Source organism: Melanaphis sacchari, unplaced genomic scaffold (assembly GCF_002803265.2).
Source record: "Melanaphis sacchari strain LSU unplaced genomic scaffold, SCAv2.0 Contig88_pilon_pilon, whole genome shotgun sequence".
Taxonomy (NCBI): domain Eukaryota; kingdom Metazoa; phylum Arthropoda; class Insecta; order Hemiptera; family Aphididae; genus Melanaphis; species Melanaphis sacchari.
The window spans coordinates 287705-293753 of record NW_020271625.1 but is presented as its reverse complement, the minus strand read 5'-3'; the positions used below and the strand labels follow the sequence as shown (position 1 = coordinate 293753).

The 6049-nt window shown below is 25.0% G+C and overlaps 1 long non-coding RNA gene across 1 annotated transcript; it reads right to left on the bottom strand.

The window, feature by feature from the left end:
• Positions 1–3833: 3833 nt before the first annotated feature.
• LOC112602437 lies at positions 3834–5439 on the bottom strand. The gene is made up of 3 exons (XR_003115108.1): positions 5182–5439; positions 4975–5103; positions 3834–3867 (listed from the first exon to the last, which is right to left on the bottom strand). It is a non-coding gene; the product is annotated as an uncharacterized LOC112602437 (long non-coding RNA).
• Between the last annotated feature and the right edge of the window lie 610 nt (positions 5440–6049).

The following is a 6049-nucleotide window of genomic DNA, read 5'->3' as shown; positions in this document are numbered from 1 at the left end:
AAAAATAACTTCTGAAGTTGGTGAATTAAATAAACTTATTCATATATGCTTTTCAATTTCATCCTACTTTCACCAATCGGTACTAAGAACTAATAAGTTGAAACAAGTTGCTCTAGATGAACAAAAAACTATGTACACACTTCCAAGTATTTGATGTTAGGTGAACAGAGTTTACTTATAATTTATTACTGAAAATATTAAAGAATTGGAGAATCCTTGTTAGGTACTTTACTTTTAAAAAAGCAAGATAAAGATAATAAAACAAAGGTTAAAGAATTTTTAAAAAATTTGACTGATGTTAACAAATTAAAACTGTTGTTTTTTTTCGACTTGGATTGTTTGTATTCACGTTTCCAGAAATAAATCCAATCAGATGATGTTCTTATATATGATATAGTTGAGAAAAGAAATAAAAATAAAGGTTATTGAAAATCCAAGATAACATCCTTTACTCGGTAAATGGGAAAGTATACTAAAAAATGAAATTAAAAAAATTGACGTTGAATTAGAAAATAATCATTCAAATATTAATTCAGTTATATGAAAATTAAAGAAAATTCCCGAAGAATGTCCCATCATTTATTTGTTTCTGATACCCGTTCATTTTATGCTGTGCGAAACAATTTATTAGAACACATTAAAACATTTTTGGTTGATTGACTGGATGCTGAAGAATGGACGGCATTTTAAACCGTTGAAACGCTTAAGCAATACAGTGGCAAACATGGAACTTAATGTATGCCACAAAATGATTTGTCCATATATTAATTTGATTGACTTTATCGCTAGCTATAGAGAAGCATCTTACACATCAGAAGTTGCAGAAAAGAAAATGTCTACAAGATTGTTAAAGTTACTATTGTTGAATGAAACTTGGAAACCATTAAGTTTATTAATGGTATGTATCATGTGGTATATTAATTTAATATTAAATATATTTATTTTTTTAATCACATTTATAAGTTTTAAGTATGAAATACAAAACAACTATTCTAAGTTTAAATATTTTTTGTAGGGAAGACTGTTTGCTGCTAAACCCCACTCAGCCGATGTAGAAAGGATGATTTCTTATTATAATATTTTGAAAATGCCTGATCAGTCTTCCTTGTCACCGAATACAATCCAAAGAAAGCTATATTGTTATGGTTGAACGGAAAACAACGACATAGTAAGTTGCATGAAAAAGCCACCAACCAAGAGTGGTATCAAGGTGTTTTTCCTGAAGCTAAAGCTGATCAACTAAAGCAATCAACTAATGATCTATCTAATAAGAGTTTTTCATTTTAAGTTGTTTCATATTACTATAGTAAAATATTTTAACTTTTAATTATATTTATTTTATGTATTTTTAGTACCAGTGTCATATAAATAATAATAATGTTCAAAGTAAATTAAAAATTTTAATAGTATATAAAAGAGGGGAGATTTTGGGAGTTATAACCTCCACAGGTTTTTTGTTCTATAAAAATCTGTCAAAGTCCATACTACGTAACAGTTAAATTAATAAATATGTCCCCTGTAATTAGATGTATTTTAGACTCTAATTTGAATATAATGATTTAAAAGATATGGTAAGATTATATTATTATTAATTAAATATGTTTTATTATATATTTAAATTACTATTACAGAAATTTATTTTAACAACAGTAAAATTATACTAGCTATAAGTAGTCAAAGTTCATCGAAATTTAAACTTTAGAAACTCAATAAAATATTTTTATATTTATACTCGTATTTTTTCATTGAAATACTAGTAAGCAAAACTTGTCTGGATTTTTTAATATATTTTTTATACAAAAATTAATCAATTTATATATTTCTAATTGCAAAATAATTTACGAATTTTTGTGATTTTTCACAATTATGGTAAAATTTGAAATTAAAACCAATATATGTATATGTTACCGGCAATATAGATAATCCGGTATTTTTTAAAATGCTTAGGCATTATGTAAAATTCCGAAAATCACTCGGCAATATATATAATACGAGCTTTGCTTAGGCATTATGTATAATTCCAAATGTCAATTAGAAAATATGATAAAAATAAACAAAATTGGGTACCATCTTGTTTAGTCACGAGGCTCCTACGATTTAAGTGGTCGGCCTCGATGACTACACCACCGAAAAGAATATATACCAATAATTGTTGAGAACTGCCTAAAGAAGAGGTGACCATACAAAATGTAAATATTTGAGCCGTATTTAAAACGTATATAAAGAATATAATATTACACTTATTACAGGCAAGTGAAATGTTATGTTATCAACGACAATGTGTTTACACAACAATTGAGATATGTAATATCACAATCACTATCGTCGTGATAATAATATATATATATATATATATATATAGTATAATAACATTTTATGTATAATTTGTTTTTTACTTTGCCCAAAAAAATTTGGCATTTTACATAATGCCTGGGTATTTAATAAAATACCTAGGTTATATGTAAAATAATATTGAAAATCCTATGTTTTATTTACATTGACTAAAGCCGGTCGGCAATATGCATAATACCTAGTCATTTTGCAAAATACCTAAATTATCCATATTGCCGGTAACATAAATAAATCAAGGCTATATATTTTTGATATTTTTTGTAGATATAAAAGATGAATAACTTATGAGGAATCTTGTATTTGTCATAATATAAAATTATTCAATATCCCAAGATTGGCAGCTGATGTTAGTTACAACTTACAAGTATAGAATTTGTCTACTACTACTCTGACTTACATAAACAAAAAATTTCCAAACGTAACAAGGGCTGTACCAGACTTTTAAATATGTAAAAGATTCTTTTATTTTTTTTTAACTAATTTATACATCTTTACTTATTATAATACAATACCTATATTATATAATATATATATACAGTATACACCCACACGCTTATTTGAATTCTTATGTTATTTATTGAACTTACCAAGTACCAATAACGCAGTTTCGACGGTTAAGTTCACATTTTAATGAAACTTCAACTAATATGTAGTCCAAAATGTATGAAATAAAAAATTTGTATGGTTAAGGCTTGGCAAATTCATATAAGGTCATTTATACAATAGTTGATACTTTAACCAAATAATTAGTGATCACTTTGGAAAAATTAGTTTGTAAATATAATGTTTTTGCAAAAATGAAATAATTCCAGTAAGACTAATATTAATTTACATCTTTCTTACTAGTTGATAATAGTTGAAACTTGATAAAAATTAAAAAAATAAATAGTACTATTACCTATTACAGTCAAAAAAGGGGGGGGGGGGCTTTAGACCGTTAGCTCCCATCCTGTATATGCCATTGATGCTATAAGTGGATATGCTTATAGTAAAGTAAATTTTTTTTTTTATTTTAACATTGTGTATGCTCTTACAATCAAAATTATTAGACATAATACATAGTTCACAGAATATGCTATCAGTAATGAGTAGTAACTGTGATCATGTATTTAATTGTAATGTAAGTACTTGCATTTTGGGAAATTTTACTTTCAATAAAAATAATTAGTATATTATTTCCTTAATTGTAAAACTATTAGAAACGTTATACCAAATAACAACTTTCTTTTTCTTTTCTTAATATTTTTTTGCTCTAAAACCCTTAAATTCTAATTTAATTAACCATAATTGATACAAAAACTATTATATATTATGAATCTGAACATTATTCTAGTACATTTTGGTTCATTTAGTAATGTTTATAACAAGAAACAATCTTTAAGAAAATTTCATCTTATTTATTTTAGTTCATAAAATAATATTAAAATTATTGTACATTTAACAAAATTATTAAATATTTTCAAGATGAATTATTGTCGGCTATTAATTTTCTGAAAAATACAATATTTTTTGATTCTGAAACAAAATAATATAATAAATCATATAATTATAATAATATTATAGTACATGTAAATATTAATTATCTGATATAAGATTTTATGGAATATTTAAAGTAAATAAAATACACACATATTAAGTATTATAATTCAATATTTATCCGGTTTACATGCATTTTCATTTTTTAAGCATAAGTAGATACAAGAGTAAGTAATTACAATCATTTGTTTAACAGATAATAGTGCATATAAAGTTACATTATATTAGAATATATAATTTTCATATTTATAAAAAATGTTCTTCAAAGATACAATAAAAAAATTTTTGTTTTAAATCTTGATATATAAATTTTTTTGATTTTTAGCAAGTTATTAGTAACCAATTTTTTTTTAATACAATTTAATTAATTCAATTTATATGATTTTTAATTGTTTCATTGTTAACTATATTATGCAGTTTCTTCTATGTAAATGGTTTGTAATTAAAGAAAAGGTAATTTTGTTTAATTGGATACTTTAAAACAAAAAACAGCATTAACTAATTTCTTTAAATTTGACTTCAGTTGTCAAGTTGATGTCTAAAACTAAATTTTGAGTTTCAACCAAAATTCAATGTTTTTAATATTTATAAAAGAATCATTAAACAATATTTAAAATAAAAATTTATTTTTTTTATCATTTTTCTAATGTGTAAATGTATAGTATTTATGTTTGAAATCTTCTGAAATGAATAAATATTTTTTTAAATTTGTTTTAAACAATTCTGTAGCATTCACAATTCTAAATCTATTTTTAAAGAGTGGAAATTGGTATAGTATAAAGTTATCTTAATTATTAGTTTTGATATGTCAAACGCCTCATTGTATTTGATGTGCATTGTTTGTATAGTTACATTAAATTAATATTGCAATTATATATTAATTTTAAACATAAAATTAATAATTATGCAAAAAAAATGGAAGCATTACTTTGATACTTAAGTGAATTATAAAGCTGTAAAAAAGCTTTTAAAATGTGTTCATAGGGAACAATTAAAACTGTGAATAATGTCACAGTTGTTGACTGAAGTACTCGCATGTTAAATGAGTTAATACCAGACAATTATATATAAAAATATTATACATACCATATTAGCATTCAAGTCCGGGTCCTATAGTTCTTCCATTCGCTTGACAATTCAATGTCTAGATTTTTTTTTTTCATTAATCTAGTCTTAGATACATTTTTTGCCAAGTGGTCTGGTAAAATTACGCAACTGTTATAAAAGAAAATCAAAGATTATTCAAACATAAATTGAAGCCATAGCAGTAGATGTTACATTAAACACGCATACCAGTAATCGCACGTATCACAATATGAATTTGAATAAATCATGTTTTGATTCAACATGTTGGACTTCAATTAAAGAAATAATTATAAATGACTTCCGTCGTATACCGAATGATGAGGAATTCCAAGCCAATAAATACAGCATACAACACCAATAATAAAATAGTAAGTTTCGTCATCACGACAATAGAATGAAGGAATACTGAATACTCAATAGTCAATACTAATTAGTAATTAGTAATTAGTCATGTACAATGAACTTACGGAGTACAGTAAATATTCAATAATAAAAACTCCAATGATATTATACATAGTTGTTAAATCATGGTTATGGTAACAATAATAAAAAATTGAAACACGAGTGCAATGATAACATGGCATATTATCGCACTCGTGAAAAATCGATAATGTTATCGTCTACAATTAATTTGAAAAAATTTAAAATATTGTTATTGCAATTATATATTATATCACTTGTATAGTTGTATAATATTTCGATCGAAATACGAATTACGATTTACGATCCAATTATTCAAGTTTTAAAATATACATATCCTTGAATATGATCGCTTTGTCCAGTTACATACCTATCTATTTATTTAATTTAATACTTTTAAACAAAATTACTTGTCAGTTAAGTTGATACAATTTATAAGTAATGTGGTGTAGCAACCTGCCCTAAATAATGTCTTCGATTTCCTTAACCGTCCGTTCGTTTGCTAATTCATACTGTAAGCTGTATGACGAGCTCGTGACGGATCCTTTTGTACATCTATGGTTTTATCAAGAAAAGTGGTGACTTCGGTCATGACTCGTGGCTACTGTATTAGGTTTCACAATGGTATTAAGTAGGTAGGTATGCTAGGTGAACG